This window comes from Castor canadensis, chromosome X (assembly GCF_047511655.1).
Source record: "Castor canadensis chromosome X, mCasCan1.hap1v2, whole genome shotgun sequence".
Taxonomy (NCBI): Eukaryota; Metazoa; Chordata; class Mammalia; order Rodentia; family Castoridae; genus Castor; species Castor canadensis.
Window position 1 is genome coordinate 74,260,200 of NC_133405.1, and position 20,876 is coordinate 74,281,075.

At 35.5% G+C, this 20,876-nt stretch overlaps 1 protein-coding gene across 4 annotated transcripts in view; it reads right to left on the reverse strand.

Moving 5' to 3' along the window:
- The window catches only part of LOC109678627 (putative P2Y purinoceptor 10), a 38,502-nt gene extending 18,785 nt beyond the window's left edge, over positions 1 to 19,717 (reverse strand). Inside the window, exon 1 of one of the 4 annotated variants that reach the window (XM_074062802.1) lies at positions 19,533 to 19,717. The gene's annotated coding sequence lies outside the window, so the exon portion shown is untranslated. Of the gene's footprint in view, positions 1 to 18,953; positions 19,114 to 19,156; positions 19,367 to 19,532 lie in introns of those variants that run through there. The other 3 variants (XM_074062801.1, XM_074062799.1, XM_074062800.1) reach the window with 3 other exon arrangements.
- Between the last annotated feature and the right edge of the window lie 1,159 nt (positions 19,718 to 20,876).

Genomic DNA, 20,876 nt, shown 5'->3' on the forward strand with positions numbered 1-20,876 from the left:
CTGAGCATTTGTAATGTGCCAGATACCTTATATCACCTAATCTTCATGACAGTCCTATAATTGTCCATTTGGTCACTGAAAATGGTCAAATATTTATCCATGATTAAACTGATTATACTTCTAGTTTGTGAAGAAACAGGATTGGAACCCAATGAATGTTCCTACTAGTATACTATTTGATATTGTGTCTAGAGTATTGACCTTGACTACTAACTCCTTGACAAGCATATTTTCTTATTGCCTCTGAAACAGTTTAGACTCAAAAGTGTGTGAGGTTGGGTGATATTAGGTGATCACTCTGCCATAAACTCAGTTCAAGCAATATAAGGTAACTTTAACATACAAACCTACAATTACCTTCATACACAATCATGAATTCCTACCACTTCTCTCTTCTTGTTTTTGTTTTGGGAAATTTGGGGGTTGTTTTTGTATTTTCTTTTTCTTTCTTTCTTTTTTTTTTTTTTTTTTTTTACAGAACTGGGGTTTGAAATTAGGGTTTTGCACATGTGAGGTAAGCACTCTATTGCTTGAGCCATGCCTCCAAACCTTTTGCTCTGGTTATTTTGGAGATAGGGTCTTACTTTTTGCCCTGGCTGACCTGGACCATGATCTTCCTATTTTATGTTTTCCATGTTTGCTGGGATGAAAGGTGTGGGCCACCAAACCTATCTTTTCTCCATTGAGATGAGAACTCGCAAACATTTTCCTATGCTTACCTCAATCCTCCTGATCTCAGCTTTCCACATAGTTTAGGATGACAACATAGTGTCCATCTATTGGTTTAAATGAGGTCTCATGAGCTTTCTGCCCCTGCAGTCCTCAAATTGTAATCCTCCCAAACTCAAGCTCCCAAGAAGGTAGGATTAGAGGCCATTTTATTTTACTTTATCTTACTTTACCACTTGTACCTTCGCCATTATTTTTAATTCTGGCAGCCATCATCTCTTCTTTTTCATCTATTAATCCTCTCTACTTCCAGTTTTGTCCATTGAAGTTATACTGTTATTATCCCAAAATAAATTGTTTTATGGTAAGGCATCAGTGGAAATTCAGAGGTAAACTACCAAGAAAATAACTCAAATACTAAAGCAAAAGAAAAAAAATGAAACAGTACACAAGGAAATGTCTATGTAACATAAATGAAAACACAAATGGAGGATAAAAGGCAAGCATTAGGACCTATATTCAAGCCCCAGTACAGACAAAAAATTTCTAAAAAGTTAAGAGTGCTGTTGTAGAGTTCCAAAGAGTGACTGGGGCAAATATAATGGGGATCAGGAATGGCAGAGTCATGGAGGGACAGCAGAAGTATGGAAAGGGTAAAAGAACAGACAGCTGAGGCTAAAGAAAGATAAAAGATTAAGAAATGCCAAAAGAGAAAAACTGTAGACCCCTGGTTGCTGGAAGAGTTCCTGGGAGCTGTTAAGGGTCAAGGGACTCAGGCTCTTGAGCTATAACACCAGCTGTCTGTCAAGAGCCAAGAGTACTGACATTCTAATCTCAAGTGCTATAACACTTATTGTAAGACTGAGCACCCAAGGTTTATTTGAGAGCTATAACACTAGCAGCAACTGTCTGTGCTGCTTGCTGCACTATAAACAAAGGTTTGTAATAGCTGCCAAGTCCTGGGGCCACTGGTGGTTAAAGCCAAGAGTAATAAGCCTAAGTCCCTGGATTATAAATCATGGAGCAATAGGCCCCAGCTCACAGGGTATGGACCTGTAAATCTCTGGGTCTGTCAGTCCAAACCCTAGGCCTTGGTCACCCAAGGGACTGGAATCACCAACATTGGAAGACCTTTGCCTTGACTACCCATAATATCTATCAAGGTTGAACCAAAAGACTCCAGTCAGATGACTGGTAACAGAACAATGTGGCAGAAAATAAATAAGACTTATGCAATACTATGAATCAACAAAATGTAGCAGAAAATGATATAACACTCCACTCAACAATATCAGAATATATGATCTCAAGTTCACATGGAAAAATTTTCAAAATAAACAAAATATTAAGCTACTAAACAAGCCTTGATAAATTTTAAATCCTTTAAAGGATTGATATCACAATCAATCTCTTGGTCTCTTTCTCTTTGACCACAATTGAATAAAGTTAAATATAAATAAGAGAGTGAAATCTTAAAAATTCACATATGAGGAAATTTGAAAACATACTTTTAAATAACAAATGGACCAAAGAAACTATAAAATACTTTCATATGAATGCAAGTAAATACAACACGTCAGGCTTATTGGACACAACTAAAGTAGCTAAGAGAGAAATTTATAGATTAAAAGATGTATTAAAAAAAGTTTTCAACTCAGTGACCTAAACTTCTGTTTTAGGAAACTACAAACAGAAAAGAAACTAAAATCAAAGCAAACAGAGGAAAAATTAATAAAAGCCAGAGCATAATGGGGAAATAATAAAGAATATCAATGAAACCAAAATTAATTATTTGGAAAAATAGACAAGACTGATAAAACTTTAGCTAGAACCACCAAAAAATGGGATAAAACACAATATGCTAAAATCAGGACTGAAAGAGAGGACACCATTACTGATCTAGTAAAATAAGAACAATTATAAGGAATGTTATGAACAATAACATGCCAGAAATTGGTTTATAAATGTATATAATAACACAAAAAATACTACTGAAGGACCTACCACAAGAAAAGACACCAAGTTAATCAAAAAACAGCCCACAGTGAAAAGTCTAGGCCCAGATGACTTCATTAATGAGTTACACTAAACTTTTAAAGCAGTAACACCAATCTTTCACAAACTCTTCTGAAAACAGGATAGAATGGAATATTTCCCTATTCATTCTAGGAGCAAGACAAAGTTACTCTAATACCGAAGACTGCCAAAGATACAACAGAAAAAGAAAGTGGCAGAGCAATGACCCTATAAATACAAATGTAAAAATTCTCATTAAAAAACTAGACAACTTACTTCAGAACAATAAAAATGACTATACACATTGACTAATATTGTTTCAATATCTGAACATTAATTAATGTAATACAAAATACTAACAAAACAAAATCCAAAAGCTACCTAATCATCTTAATAGCTGCAAAAATGACAAAACCTAGCACCTTTTTCATAATTAAATTTTTCACTTCTTTCTTATTTAACTGCACTGGCTCCAAGCTATAATATAATGCTGAAAGACATGGTGATAATGAATATTTTGTTCTTATTCCTTAGTGGAAAAATATTTGGTCTCAACCTGCAAGTATACCGTCAAGTATGGATTTTTCAGAGATGTCTTTTATCTGTTGGGAAAGTGATTGTTTTTTTACAAGTTGAGTGTTTTTAATAGTCCCTTGACTATTTCAGAAAGATGGCAGTCAAGAGATAATCAGCTGTCATCAGGGCATTTGGAGTTTTGAATGATAATAGCTACAAGGAACTACTGATATCTTTTCTTCCACCAAGGAAAGCATGGCAAATGGTATTCCTTTTGACATGGGGTCTCACTTGAGGGTATGCATAAGTGTTCATGAAGCAGTCACAGAGCTGTGGTCTGAAATACAGGCAAAAATACAGGGAAGACAGGACATATTATAATTGAAGTAACAAACTCAATCTATGAAGCTAGTATTACAATCATTCCAAAACCCAATAAAGACATAACCAGAAAAGAGATCAATATCTTTAATGAATATAGATGCAGAGATTCTCAACAAAATGCTGGTAAACAGAATTCAACAACACATCAAAAACATCATACTCCATGACCAAGTCTGTTTCATTCCAGGGATGCAAGGATGGTTCAACATATGTAAATGCATAAATGTAATAAAGCATATAAGCAGAAGCAAAGACAAAAACCACATGATCCTCTCAATAGTGGCAGAAAAAGCCTTTGACAAGATCCAACACCCTTTCATGATAAAAGCTCTGAAGAAACTAAGAATAGAAGCAATGTTCCTCAGTATAATAAAGGCTATGTATGACAAACCTAGAGCCAACATCATACTAAATGGAGAACAACTGAAACTGTACCCATTAAAGTCAGGAATGAGACTGAGCTTTCTGCAGTTTTATTCAGTATAGATTTTGGAATTCTTAGCCAGAGCAGTAAGACAACAGCAAGAAATAAAAGAGATTCAAATAGGAAGAGAAGAAGTCAAATTACTCCTATGTGTAGATGGCATAATCCTATAGCTAAGAGACCCAAAGCACTCTATTAAAAAACTATTACAAATCATAAACTCTTTCAGAAAGTAGCAGGATATAAAATTAGCATACGGAAATCAGTAGCCTTCCTATATACCAACAATGCACAGACTGAGAAAGAAATCAGTGAAACAAGCCCACTTACAATAGCCTCAAAAACAATAAAGTAACTTGAAATAAATTTAATGAAAGAAACCAAAGACATTTTTAATGAAAACTATAAACCACTGAAGAGACAAATCAAAAAAGACATCAGAAGATGAAAAGACCTTTCATGCTTATGGACTGGTAGAATCAACATTGTGAAAGTGGTCATACTACCAAAAACAATCTACATGTTCAGCACCATCCTTATCAAAATTCCAATGACATTCTGTACAGAAATAGAAAGCCAATCATGAAATGCACATGGAAACACAAAAGACCTCGAATAGCCAAAGCAATTCTGAGCCAAAAGTCCAATGCGGGAGGCATCACAATACCCATCTACAAACTACACTATACAGCCATGACAATGAAAATAGTATGATACTGGCATAAACACAGACAGGAAGACCAATGGACCAGAATAGAAGATCCAGACACAAACCCACACATCTATAGCCAACTGATCTTCAACAAAGGAGCCCAAAACATACAGTGGAGAAAAGACAGCCTCTTCAACAAATGCTGCTGGGGAAAATGGATATCACATGTAGAAGACTAAAACTAGATCCCTGTCTTTCACCCTATACCAAAATCAACTCAAAGTGGATCAAAGACCTTGATATAAGGCCTGAAACAATTCCAAGAAGCAGTAGGAAATACAATGGAACAGATAGGTAGAGGGAACAAAATCCTAAACAAAATACAAAAGGTTCAGCATCTAAGAGAAACAATGACCAAATCGGACTGCATCAAACTAAGGCAATACTCAGCAAAAAGGACAATGCTGGAGGTATCACAATACCTGACTTCAAACTATATTACAAGACAACAGCAACAAAAATAGCATGGTATTGGCACAAAAACAGACATGAAGACCAGTGGAACAGAATAGAGGACCCAGATATGAATCCACACAACTATACCCAACTTATTTTTGACAAAGGTGCCTAAAATATATGATGGAGAAAAGACAGCCTCTTCAACAAATGTTGCTGGGAAAAGTGGTTGTCCGTCTGCAAAAAACTGAAACCAGATCCATGTTTATCACCCTATAACAGTATTAACTCAAAATGGATCAAGGACCTTAATATCAGACCCAAAACTCTGAAGCTGGTACAGGAAAGAACAGGAAACACTCTGGAAGTAATAGGTATAGGCAAGGACGTTCTCAAGGGAACCCCAGCAGCTCAGCAACTAAGTGATAGCATAGACAAATGGGACTTCATAAAACTAAAAAGCTTTGCTCAACAAAAGAAATGGTCTCTAAACTGAAGAGATCACCCACAGAGTGGGAGAAAATATTTGCCAGCTACACATCAGACAAAGGACTGATAACCAGAATATATAAGGAACTTAAAAAACTAAAGTCTCCCAAAATTAATGAACCAATAAGGAAACGGGCAAATGAACTAAACAGCACTTTCTCAAAAGAAGAAATTCAAATGACCAAAAAACACATGAAAAAATGCCCACCATCTCTGGCCATAAAGGAAATGATAATCAAAACCACACTGAGATTCCACCTTATCCCTGTCAGAATAGCCATCATCAAAAACACCAACAACAGGTGTTGGCGAGGATGCGGGGAATAAAGGAACCCTTATACACTGCTGGTGGGAATGCAAGCTGGTACAACCACTCTGGAAAAAAATTTGGAAGCTTCTTAAAAATCTAAACATAGATCTGCCATATGATCCAGCAATACCACTCTTGGGGATATATCCAAAGGAATGTGACACAGGTTACTCCGAAGGCACTTGCATACCCATGTTTATTGCAGCACTATTCACTATAGCCAAGTTATGGAAAGAGCCAAGATGCCCCACTATCAATTAATGGATTAAGAAAATGTGGTATTTATACACAATGAAATACTACTCAGCCATGAAGAAGAATGAAATCTTATCATTTGCAGGTAAATGGATGGAACTGGAGAACATCATCCTGAGAGAGGTTAGCCAGGCCCAGAAGACCCAAAATCGCATGTTTTCCCTCATATGCAGACTTTATTTTTTTTTTTTCATTTTTCTTTTATTATTCATATGTGCATACAAGGCTTGGTTTATTTCTCCCCCCTGACCCCACCCCCTCCCTTACCACCCACTCCACCCCCTCCCACTCCCCCCCTCAATACCCAGCAGAAACTATTTTGCCCTTATCTCTAATTTTGTTGTAGAGAGAGTATAAGCAATAATAGGAAGGAACAAGGGGTTTTGCTGGTTGAGATAAGGATAGCTATACAGGGCATTGACTCACATTGATTTCCTGTGCGTGGGTGTTACCTTCTAGGTTAATTCTTTTTAATCTAACCTTTTCTCTAGTTCCTGGTCCCCTTTTCCTATTGGCCTCAGTTGCTTTAAGGTATCTGCTTTAGTTTCTCTGCATTAAGGGCAACAAATGCTAGCTAGTTTTTTAGGTGTCTTACCTATCCTCACCCCTTCCTTGTGTGCTCTCGCTTTTATCATGTGCTCATAGACCAATCCCCTTGTTGTGTTTGCCCTTGATCTAATGTCCACATATGAGGGAGAACATACGATTTTTGATCTTTTGAGCCAGGCTAACCTCACTCAGAATGATGTTCTCCAATTCCATCCATTTACCAGCGAATGATAACATTTCGTTCTTCTTCATGGCTGCATAAAATTCCATTGTGTATAGATACCACATTTTCTTAATCCATTCGTCAGTGCTGGGGCATCTTGGCTGTTTCCATAACTTGGTTATTGTGAATAGTGCTGCAATAAACATGGATGTGCAGGTGCCTCTGGAGTAACAGTCTTTTGGGTATATCCCCAAGAGTGGTATTGCTGGATCAAATGGTAGATCAATGTCCAGCTTTTTAAGTAGCCTCCAAATTTTTTTCCAGAGTGGTTGTACTAGTCTACATTCCCACCAACAGTGTAAGAGGGTTCCTTTTTCCCCGCATCCTCGCCAACACCTGTTGTTGGTGGTGTTGCTGATGATGGCTATTCTAACAGGGGTGAGGTGGAATCTTAGTGTGGTTTTAATTTGCATTTCCTTTATTGCTAGAGATGGTGAGCATTTTTTCATGTGTTTTCTGGCCATTTGAATTTCTTCTTTTGAGAAAGTTCTGTTTAGTTCACCTGCCCATTTCTTTATTGGTTCATTAGTTTTGGGAGAATTTAGTTTTTTAAGTTCCCTGTATATTCTGGTTATCAGTCCTTTGTCTGATGTATAGTTGGCAAATATTTTCTCCCACTCTGTGGGTGTTCTCTTCAGTTTAGAGACCATTTCTTTTGATGAACAGAAGCTTTTTAGTTTTATGAGGTCCCATTTATCTATGCTATCTCTTAGTTGCTGTGCTGCTGGGGTTTCATTGAGAAAGTTCTTACCTATACCTACTAACTCCAGAGTATTTTCTACTCTTTCTTGTATCAACTTAAGAGTTTGGGGTCTGATATTCAGATCCTTGATCCATTTTGAGTTAATCTTGGTATAGGGTGATATACATGGATCTAGTTTCAGTTTTTTGCAGACTGCTAACCAGTTTTCCCAGCAGTTTTTGTTGAAGAGGCTGCTATTTCTCCATCGTATATTTTTAGCTCCTTTGTCAAAGATAAGTTGCTTATAGTTGTGTGGCTTCATATCTGGATCCTCTATTCTGTTCCACTGGTCTTCATGTCTGTTTTTGTGCCAGTACCATGCTGTTTTTATTATTATTGCTTTGTAATATAGTTTGAAGTCAGGTATTGTGATACCTCCTGCATTGTTCTTTTGACTGAGTATTGCCTTGGCTATTCGTGGCCTCTTGTGTTTCCATATAAATTTAACAGTAGATTTTTCAATCTCTTTGATGAATGTCATTGGAATTTTGATGGGAATTGCATTAAACATGTAGATTACTTTTGGGAGTATAGACATTTTTACTATGTTGATTCTACCAATCCATGAGCATGGGAGATCTCTCCACTTTCTATAGTCTTCCTCAATCTCTTTCTTCAGAAGTGTATAGTTTTCCTTGTAGAGGTCTTTCACATCTTTTGTTAGGTTTACACCTAGGTATTTGATTTTTTTTGAGGCTATTGTAAATGGAATTGTTTTCATACATTCTTTTTCCGTTTGCTCATTGTTAGTGTATAGAAATGCTAATGATTTTTCTATGTTGATTTTATATCCTGCTACCTTGCTATAGCTATTGATGATGTCTAGAAGCTTCTGAGTAGAGTTTTTTGGGTCTTTAAGGTATAGGATCATGTCGTCTGCAAATAGGGATATTTTGACAGTTTCTTTACCTATTTGTATTCCTTTTATTCCTTCTTCTTGCCTAATTGCTCTGGCTAGGAATTCCAGTACTATGTTGAATAGGAGTGGAGATAGTGGGCATCCTTGTCTGGTTCCTGATTTTAGAGGGAATGGTTTTAATTTTTCTCCGTTAAGTATAATGCTGGCTGTAGGTTTGTCATATATAGCTTTTATAATGTTGAGGAACTTTCCTTCTATTCCTAGTTTTCTTAGAGCTTTTATCATGAAATGATGTTGGATCTTATCAAAGGCTTTTTCTGCATCTATTGAGATGAACAAGTGGTTTTTGTCTTTGCTTCTGTTAATGTGGTTTATTACGTTTATTGATTTTCGTATGTTGAACCACCCCTGCATCCCTGGGATGAAGCCTACCTGGTCGTGGTGAATAATCTTTTTGATGTGTTGCTGAATTCGATTTGCCATTATTTTGTTGAGGATTTTTGCATCAATGTTCATTAAGGAGATTGGCCTATAGTTCTCCTTTTTGGAGGTGTCTTTGCCTGGTTTTGGGATAAGTGTAATAGTGGCTTCATAAAATGTGTTTGGCAGTTTTCCTTCCCTTTCTATTTCATGGAACAGTTTAAGGAGGGTTGGTATCAGTTCTTCTTTAAAGGTCTGATAGAATTCAGCAGAGAATCCATCAGGTCCTGGACTTTTCTTTTTGGGGAGACTCTTGATTGCTGCTTCAATTTCATTTTGTGTTATAGGTCTATTCAGGTGATTAATTTCCTCTTGGTTCAGTTTTGGATGATCATATGTATCTAGAAATCTGTCCATTTCTTTTAGATTTTCAAATTTATTTGAATATAGGTTCTCAAAGTAGTCTCTGATGATTTCCTGGACTTCCATGGTGTTTGTTGTTATCTCCCCTTTTGCATTCCTGATTCTACTAATTTGGGTTTTTTCTCTCCTCATTTTAGTCAGGTTTGCCAGGGGTCTATCAATCTTGTTTATTTTTTCAAAGAACCAACTTTTTGTTTCATTAATTCTTTGTATGGTTTTTTTGGTTTCTATTTCGTTGATTTCAGCTCTTATTTTTATTATTTCTCTCCTTCTATTTGTTTTGGGATTTGCTTGTTCTTGTTTTTCTAGGAGTTTGAGATGTATCATTAGGTCATTGATTTGGGATCTTTCAATCTTTTTAATATATGCACTCATGGCTATAAACTTTCCTCTCAAGACTGCCTTAGCTGTGTCCCATAGGTTCTGGTAGGTTGTGTTTTCATTTTCATTGACTTCTAGGAACTTTTTAATTTCCTCTTTTATTGCATCGATGATCCATTGTTCATTAAGTAATGAGTTATTCAATTTCCAGCTGTTTGCATGTTTTTTGTCTTTACTTTTGTTGTTGAGTTCTACTTTTACTGCATTGTGGTCAGATAGTATGCATGGTATTATTTCTATTTTCTTATATTTGCTGAGGCTTGCTTTGTGCCCTAGGATATGATCTATTTTGGAGAAGGTTCCATGGGCTGCTGAGAAGAATGTATATTGTGTAGAGGTTGGATGAAATGTTCTGTAGACATCTACTAGGTCCACTTGATCTATTGCATATTTTAGATCTTGGATTTCTTTATTGAATTTTTGTTTGGATGACCTATCTATTGATGATAATGGAGTGTTAAAGTCTCCCACAAACACTGTGTTGGCGTTTATATATGCTTTTAGGTCTTTCAGGGTATGTTTGATGAAATTGGGTGCGTTGACATTGGGTGCGTACAGATTGATGATTATTATTTCCTTTTGGTCTATTTCCCCTTTTATTAGTATGGAATGTCCTTCTTTATCTCGTTTGATCAATGTAGGTTTGAAGTCTACTTTGTCAGAGATAAGTATTGCTACTCCTGCTTGTTTTCGGGGGCCATTGGCTTGGTAAATCTTCTTCCAGCCTTTCATCCTAAGCATATGCTTATTTCTGTCAGTGAGATGAGTCTCCTGTAAGCAACAAATTGTTGGATCTTCTTTTTTAATCCATTTTGTCAAACGGTGTCTTTTGATGGGTGAATTAAGTCCATTAACATTAAGTGTTAGTACTGATAGGTATGTGGTGATTCCTGCCATTTAGTTATCTTAGTTGTTTGAAGGTTTGATTGTGTGTACCTAACTTGATGTTACTCTCTACTGTCTTGCTTTTTCTTATCCTGTGGTTTGGTGCTGCCTGCCTTTTCATGGTTAAGTTGGGTGTCACTTTCTGTGTGCAGGATCCCTTGCAGAATCTTTTGTAATGGTGGCTTTGTGGTCACATATTGTTTTAGTTTCTGCTTATCATGGAAGACTTTTATTATATGCAGACTTTAGATCAAGGGAAAACACAACAAGGGGATGGACGTTGATCACATGATGAGGTGAGAGCACACAAGGTAGGTATGAGGATAGGCAAGAAACCCAATAAAAACCAACAAGATAACATTTGATGTCCTCAATGCAAAGGAACTAATGCAGAAACTTTAAAGCAACAGAGGCTAATAGGAGAAGGGGACCAGGAACTAGAGAAAAGGTTTGTTCGAGAAGAATTAATTTAGAATGTAACACATATGTACAGGAAAGCAATATGAGTAAACTCCCTGTATAGCTATCCTTATCTCAACTAGCAAAAACCCTTGGTCTTTCCTATTATTGCATATACTCTCTCTTCAACAAAATTAGAGATAAGGGCAAAATAATTTCTGCCTGGTAGCGAGGGGGTAAGGGGGAGAGGGAGGGGGCGGGGGAAAGGAGGAGAAATTACCCAAACATTGTATGTGCATATGAATAAAATAAATTAAAAAAAACTAAAGAGCTTCTGCACAGCAAAGGAAACAGTTACCAGACTCAAGAGACAGCTCACATAACGGGAGGAAAGTCTTTGCCAGCTATTCATCTGATAAGGAAGTTACTTATGTCCAGAATCTACAGGGAACCCAAAAAACTCAACCCCCAAAGAATCAATACCCCAATGAAGAAATGGGCACATGAATTAAACAGAGAATTCTCAAAGGAAGAGATGCCAATGGAGAGTAAATACATGAAGAAGTGTTCAACTTCCCTGGTTATAAAAGAGATGCAAATCATGCCAATACTTAGATGGCCATAATCAAAGGTAGTAACAGCAACAACTGCTGGCGGGGATGTGGCAAAATAGGAATACTTCTTATACACTGCCAGTGGGAATGCAAGTTAGTACAACCACTATGGAAGGAAACATGGAGATTCTTTAAATATCCAAAATAAAACTGCCATATGATCCAGAGATGCCACTTCTGGGCTGCTGTCAAAAAAGTTGAAATCAAATTATAAATTATTTTGTTTTGTAGATGGAATTTATTTTAATAAAATTTGCAAATCAGTGGCTTCATCTTGAAAATAGGTGGTCCTTCCAGTGGTTAACCTAATTGACTATTTATTAACCTCTTTCATATTTTAAAATCTATTTTCCTCTTATAGATATTTACAATAGTTTGTTTATTAAAACCTATGATAAATTATGCTGAGGATACATAAATGGAAAACAGATTTATTTGTTTTCAAGTATTTATGTGAACTAGTAAATGTGGTTGGAAAAAAAAAAGATGCACACCACCTTTCCTGGCTTATGCAATAAGATGGAGGGGGTTCTCACTAACTTTTTCCGTGGCTGGCCTCAAACTACAATCCTCCCAATTTCTACTTCCTAAGTAGCTGGGATTACATGGATGAACCATCACACCCAGTCCCTAAAATTGTATACTTAGTTCACATAATGGTGAATGACTAAGACTTTCCCTCTAAATTCAGCAACAAGTTAAAGATGTCCACTCTCACTGTTTTATTCAAGACACTTCTGGAAGTTCTTGCCAGTACAATAAGGCAAGGAAAAGAAAGTGTAAATCAAAAAGGGAAAACTTTAACTGTTCCTCTTTCTAGACAATAACTAAACATGTAAAATGCCAAGGAATCTACCAAAAATCTTTTAGAAATAATAAATGAGTTTAGCAAGGCTGCAGAATGCAGCATCAACACAAAGAACCCAATTTTATTTCTCCTTAATAACAAGGAGCATGTGGAAACTACAATTGAAACCACAATACCATTTACAATAGTTAACAATAAATCCTTGGACATAAATGTATCAAACATGTATAGGGATTGTATGCTGAAAACTATAAAAATGTTGATGAGAAATTGAAAACTTAGACATAATGAGTTAATTGACTGTGGAATTCAACAAAGTATAGAAGTAAATTTTTCCAAAATTGATAAATAGGTTTAGTACCATTCTTCTTAAAATCCCAGGAGATCTTTTGTAGGATATAGACAAGTTTATTTGAAAATTTATGTGAATCGTTCTGAGTGAGGTTAGTCAGGCTCAGAAGACCAAAAATCATATGTTTTTTCTCATATGAGGACTTTAAATCTAGGGCAAATACAGCAATGTTGTAGGACTTGGGTCATATGTTAAGGGGAGAGCACATACGGGAGGAATGGGGATAGGTAGAAAACCCAAAACATGAAAGTGTTTGATGTCCCCACTGAGAGGAGCTAATACAGAAACCTTAAAGCAACAGAGGTCAATATGGGAAGGGGATCAAGAGCTAATGAAAAGGTCAGGTAGAGATGAATCAACTTGGGTTGTAACACACTTGTGCATGGAAGCAATGCTAGGAATCTCTTTGTATAGCTGTCCTTATCTCAACTAGCAAAAACACTGTCTTTCTTATTACTGCTTATGTCTTCTCTTCAACAAAATTAGAGATAAGGGCAGAGCAGGTTCTGCCTGGAAGTGAGGGCAGTGAGGAGAAATGGCCCAAACAATGTATGCACATGTGAAAAAAATGAATAAAAAATTAAAAAGAAAAGAAAATTTATGTGGAGAAGCAAGGAACTAAAATAGTTTTTAAAAATTATGAAAACCAAAAACACAGTCATACGAATCATTGTGTGTAATATTATGAGTTTTTATATGGCTACAGTAATCAAGGTAGTATGGTATTAGAGGAAGATTAGATAAATATATTAAGGAATCTGAGTATAGGATAAAGAATTAGACCTATACAAGAACACTGCACTGATTTTTTTACAATGGTTCAAAACTCAATGAAGAAAAGCTAGTCTTTCAATAAATGATATCCTGATAATTGTACAGCCATAGTAAAACAAAAAATACCCTAATGTTGACCTTGACCTCACAACTTACCTAAAACTAAAGTCAAAATGTATAATACATCTAGGATTTAGTAAATTTTCTGAGACACGATACCAAAAGAATCATCCATTAAAAAATGAATAAATTGAAGTTCATAAAAATTCAAAACTTTGCTGTATGAAAGGCCACAGGCTTAATTAAAAGACAATCTATAGACTTGGAGAAAATGTTTATAAGCAGATATCCACAAAGGATTTGAACTTAAAGTATGTCCAAAAAAAAAAACTCTTAAAGCTCAACATTAAAAAAAACAAGGTAAATAGAAAATGACCAAAGGATATGAAAAGATATTTCACTAAAATGAAGCTGTGAAAGGCAAATGACCCATAAAAAACATTCAACATTGTTACCATTCAGAAATATAAATTAAAACCACAATGAGATACTATGACATACTTACTAGAATGTCTAAAATAAAAATATATATTGAGAACAACAAATGCTGACTAGGAGTCAGAACATTTGGATCTCTCATTTGTTGTTTCTGTTAGGAATGGTAATCATAAAACTACCCTGGAAAACTGTTCAGCAGCTTTTGACAAAAGTAAAAGTGCATTTACTACAATGACTAAATATTCCACTTCCAGGTGGATAACAAACAAAGAAAAATAAAAAACATATTGCCACAAAAAGACTTGTACATAAGTGTTAATCACAGTTTTATTTGTAATAGCCAGAAAAAAATGGAAACAACCTAAACCCCTTCAGTGGATAAACAAATAAACAACCTGTGGTACATCTTTATGTTGGCATAATATTCAGTAATAAAAATCAACCAACTATTGATATATGCAACAACATGTATAGGTCTCAAGTACATTACACTAAGGGAAAAAGGCCAATCTGAAAGGGTGTATACTGTTTGATTCATATTATAACATACTCAAAGTGAAAAAAGTTACAGAAGTGGAAAGCATGTCAAAGGTGTTAGAGATGGGAGCAAGTTCTGAGGTAAAGGTATAGCACAAATGAATTTTTTGTGGTAAAGAAAAAGGCCCAAATCTTGATTGTGGAGTTTGTTACACAAATACATGAGTGTGATAAAATTTTTTTGAACTATATGCTCAGGCATACACACATTTGAATGCATGTAAAAACTGGAGAGATCTAAATAAGGTCTGTAGACTAGTTAATACTATCATATCAATTTCAATTTCCTGATTTTGATAACATACTACAGTTTTGTAAGATCTTATCTGTAAGAGAAAACTGTGTGAAGAGTACATGAGGATTCTATAGTAGATTTGAAATTTCTTGTGAGACCAAAAATATTTATAAATAAAAAAGGTTTTATTTAAAAAGACTTTCTGCTGAGATCTAGTAAAGCAAAATTATCTCAGGTTTTTCATATGTGGCATGCTTTGTAAGAATCATTATTCGACCTCACAAATCCTGACTTACTGTGTTATTCATTGTCATTAGTGTGATCCACAACTTAAAAATAAGTTTCTGATTTTTTTTGGCATAAATATCACTCTCTGGCTTTGGCAAGTTCAATTACAAAATCTTAAGAAGCCTTTCTGGAAAACCGTGGTCATTTTGCAGTCATTGAACTGAATCTCCCATCAGAGCCAACTCTCAAGTGAGATATTCAAGAAGTTCTTTAAGTCCAGGCCACCTCTGAGCTCTCTGACTTACCCATAGAAATGCATCAGCATAGCTTCAATCTAAAACCAACAAAGACAGGCTAACCAGATAAGAGAATTCTTGAACATTATTGTCGGGAATGCAAATTAGTATAGCCATTTTGGAAAATAGTATGAAATTTCCTCAAAAAACTAAAAGTATAAATACCATATGATCCAGCAATTCCAATTCTGGGTATACGTCCAAAGGAATTGAAATCAATAGGTAAAAAGATATCTGCACTCTTGTGTTCATTCCATGATGGTTTATAGTAATCAAGATATGGAAGCAACCTAAGTACCCATCAATGGATGGACGGAGAGAATGAAATACTATATAACATTTAAGAAGAAGCAAATTATGACATTTACAGCAACATGGGTGGAACTTGAGGGCATTATGCTAAATGAACTAAGCCAGGTACAGAAAAACAAATGCTATATAATATATAAACTCAGTTATATGTGGAATCAAAAACAATAACTTTGCAGAAGCAGAGAATAGAGGTAGGGGATATGGAAAAAATGAAAATATTGACCAAAGAGTACAAAGTTACACTGGAGGAAACATTTCAATGATCAGTTTCACTGCATGGTAACCATAATTAATGAAAATGTATATCCAAAAATTGTTCAAAGAATGGATTGTTAATATTCTTACCACAAAAGAGATAAGTTGATGAGGTTATAGATATGTTAACTGGCCTTATTGAATCTTCCTATAATTTATACATAGATAAAAATATCAAATTGTGTCCCAGAAATATGCACAGTTATTTGTCAAATTAAAATAAATTTTAAGAATAAAATAATTAAATCACAAAATAGATGAATCCATAGAAATTACCATAGCAAATTATGCAACACATTTGAAATTAAGTTGAGAAGGTAAAATTAATTCCTCCAAACATTAAAAAAAAAAAGTTGACCCCATGATTGGCATTGCTCACTTACTGAGTTGTTCATATATATGCTCATAGGTTGGATATATTCAACATATACATTATAAATACACTCCTGGTTAATAAGTAGGGAGGATGTGTGAAGTCAGAAAATTTCTCTTTACACCATTCTGTAAAGCCTCCCTTTTTGCTCTCTTATAGTTGTTAGGATGAACAAAAGAGAAGCCATGTTAGGATCAGACTCCTCATCCCTTGCAGTCAGTTTACTGGAAACACCCCACCACCTACTGGAAGGACCATGTCTAGCCTCAAGGAAATGACAATCTGCCACATCTTCATGGGGTCTGGAGCTGAGCAACCTATCTACCTAATTACCATTTACTTCCTCTAGCTTCCCTTAGCAATCAGTAACTCTGGAAAAAGTTCCCACCTAGCAAAATTTCCCCTCCAAACCCTTCCTCTGTATCTACTCCAAGTCTGTAAGTGGCAGTGGGGTTCTGGCTGTGGCTGGATACTCCCCTCCGCAGGGTTTCTTCCTGAATAAACTCTGTACTTGCATTTGAGCTGTCTCCTTCCTATCTATTCTGTGCCTCTTTCAGTCTAACAATAATCTTTTCAGTCATCTACTACCTTTCAAAATGTGAACTTTCCTCATTTGTGAAAATCCAACAGCTGGTTGATACATCTGGTTCATAAACTCATTCACTAAATTTTCACTATCTTAACTTTTTACCACTAATAAGAACATTTGCATTTAAGAAATAAGAATTTACAAAAGTTGTAAGTACCCTCTAGGAATAGATTAACAGTGGCATTTTTGGAAGAGACAGAAGCACAGGCAGGACCAGGAGATACATCAGGTTGAGGGGATCATTTCCTAACCTCAAAATAATATGCTTAAGCAACTGCCAATTTGTACATCTAACTCTAGTGGTATGTTATCATTTTATACCCCTACAAATTATTTTTCCAATCTTGAGCAGTAATTTTGACCAACTGGAAAAAAATCTCATGCTCTAGTGAATTATCTCTCAGCCTTCTAGGACACACACATTCACAGCTGCAGAGAGCAAGACATCAGCACAGTCAGCCAACAGCAGTCCCTCTCTCCCCCTAGGGCTCTACAATTCAGCAAAAGTCTATTTCTTACTAAGCACCAGTTTTAGGCTAAATTTTGCTGTTAGGAATACATAGATGATTAATTTCCCCCTTCCTGCATCCAGTTACAGCAGCTGGTTGAAAAACCTCCACCCTTCACAGTAACCCCTCCGGTGGGTGGAGGAAGGAGAGAGGATTGGGAAGAAAAACTCCATCCAGAGCTTTCAAGTCTGCTTCAAAGGTCCTGTTTTTCACAACCCCACCAAAACTCAGTTTCTGAGGCAGGTCAGTCCAAGGAGTACTGCTGACCTCAGTTCTTCTGGATGTCCTCAGGGCAACGCAGCTGCTTAGCCTGCCTGGGTTTCATATACAGTCCCAAGTCTCAGTCGCTTTGGATCTACTTCTATGTAGGAAAAACCCCAACCATACTTGTGGTTAGAGAGATTAAGCAGAGCTTCTTTCAATATCCAACATTATGGTGCCACTTGGCAACTGTAATATGCAGATAGTGCCATCCTGTGAGTCATGCTCATGCAGTCTACAGCTGTTAGTTTCATTTTGTTTCTGGAAAAAAAAACCTAGCAGTACAAAAGAGTCTTTACCCTAATATTTTACAGAAAAAAACTTCATTGAGGCATCTTTTACTAAAAGGAAATTTAGTATCTCCAACACTTCAATTGAGAGAATTCAGTATTTATGAAATACACTGATTTTCACCTATCATGAGAAGACAGTTGTATGAATGGGCTTCATTGACATCTTAGTATGGCTTTCACTAACTTTCTAGAATTATATATATGTATATATAATTTCACATATTGTAAAAAATCTTACATACTTAAGAGTTAAACTTCAAGTATGAAATCAGCAGACTTTAAAAAGTCTTACTTTTATTACTTCAAATAAGGAAAATGAAAGAAATTCCTTCTACAAAAGACAGCAAAATACTTGGAACGCTTTCTTAAAATGTTTCCCATGTTCTCAAATTAAAAATACATCCAAAGAAATTTTCATTGTAAGTTGAGAATCAGTCCCATTGAGATTTAACAGCTGTGCTAGCTTCTAGGGCTTGATGAAAATCCTTTTGTGCTATTTGAAACCATCATGTCCCACCAGAGAATGCATGCGTGGAAAATGTTCCAGTCCAAGAAAACATGTCGAGTCTCATCTTTTGAAAAGATTTAGACATTTAAATGTATTTACTATTTCAATGCTGCTTAAAATTTGGCTGACAAAAACCGTGGATTTAAAGTTGTAAATTTATTTTTCCCTATGGCTCACACTAACAGAAATGCATTTAATCAACCACAATCTTAATTTTAATATATAATTGTTAACAGCAGTGTTTAAGTTAAGTCTGGACTCCATGGTTTTTGTCAATGATATTAAATTGTAGAGAAAGGAGCTTTCTATCTTGACAGCCACATTTCCTTTCAGAAAGCATGCAGCAGTTTCAGAGAACTAAACTTAAACTTATAAATAGATATTATCTCACTGCAATATCCATTCTCCATAACAATATATCCCCCCCAAAAGTAAGATATTAGCAGACTCAAGAGTTACATTTTCAATGGAAGCAGCAGAAATTCACACCGTCCTGTTCTTTTCACAGACTTTTTTCTTCTCTTTTTGAATGTATGAAGAGAAAGCCAAGAACCTTACCCTTTCTACCCAGATATCCTGTAGAGAACTGCAGGCTTGTACAGCTACAAGAGGAAGTAACGTAGTTTATTCAGCAAAACAGGAAAAATAGCAAAATCGTTTACCTCTAACGGGAGGTGGAACTGTTCGTCAGCATCACTCAGTTGTTTAGGAAAGCATTCCCCTCAGAAGATATTGTGGGCAAAGAAAATTCACATTTTGGCTTTGATAAATTCAGAGTTTCCATGATTTGTACACTTCTTCAATTAGGAACAGAGGATCTGACTTTAATTTGCCACATATTACCATAATAGTTTTCTCAGTCTGTTCTGAAAGTTTAAAGTGTGGGCTGTGCAAAAATCCAGCTGTTAGAATTTTACTGTGTCATTTATAAATGAATTGTGATATGTTTAAAAATCCTAATCATTTTTTACAAAAAGCAATAAACATCACTTTAGACATCGATTCCCCATTGTCTATACATCATATTTTGTTCCTTACCATGATTTCTTCCTGTTGCTGCTGTGCAAAGAATCTACTTCTTAGGGAAATCCATTTGTAGTACTCTGAAGGCTATCAGGTACATATTCCACAGTATGTTAAACTTTCAGAAGATACTGTACTTCCAGATATCATCTGATCCCATGGATGAAATGACTGTAGTTTCCATCTAAAGACATAAAATGTCATGTGTCCTTGCTATGGTGCTTGGAAAGAGAATGTGTCAAAAATGCACTGAGCTTCCTGGTATGTACACACCCATCTTACTTTATCATCATTTTTCTTCTTCCTTTTTTTTCTTTATATGTATATGCACGCATATGTATGACTCAAATATGACTTTCAGTTTGTCTATGTGAGGTAAATATTTCCAGGTCATATTGAAGTGTTTATGCCACATTGCTATGTTTTGCCATATTGTCTGTTTCAAGCATTAAAAGATAGTGATATAGGAACTTCCATGAGAAAAGGGAAAAACTTATTGGGTCACCAAATTGGAATGATTTGAGGTCACCAAAAAGACTGCGCTTAATAATGTCTCCATAAAGATGACTAAATGTACCCTTTAAGACATTCTTTTAGGTAAAGAGTTGTTTCTTCATATACTTATCTAATTTTGACATATTTAACTCTTAAAAACATGCTAGAAATATGTTGTTTGTGTGGCCTTAGACATAGTGAAAAATGATTTAAATGACTGAAAATGGATAAAATTGCTCAGAAGGAGTAGTAATGATTCCAAAGAAAAACTTTCAGGATTTCATGATGTTGATATTGTCCCCGTTAGAAGGATTCACTAACAGTCATGTAGCAAACTTTCGTTTGAAAATATCATTAAATGCAACAAAAGCACAGCTTTGAAACCAAACATTTCTCCCCAAAACATTACCTTTACTATTGAATATAGTTATAGAAACTAATATTTTTAAGTGGCTCTCTGGGAATGTCTTCTATTCTGGATTTTTTCCTTTTGGATATGTAGCTTTTGTGTCTTTTTATAATATATAAGAAAAAGAAAGCAATCACAATATTGTTATAAGCCATGAGAACCCAATAAAGGTTTAATTTAGAAGAGTAATGTAAGAAAAGCCAGAGCCATATATATGGTTATGCAATCCAAAACTGACCATCTGAAATCTGCATGGGATCTGAAATCTGAGCCAAGCAATGCCAAGCACAGTGCTGTTTCACCTTGTGTACAAGGTGTAATTTTCTAATTCACTAAAGACAAATCTTTTAACAAGAGGACCAGGTCAGACTGGAAGACACAACATTTTTTTTTCCAATTTTATGAAGGAGCCATGTGAACTAGAGCTCATTCTGATCAAATATATAATTTTTTCA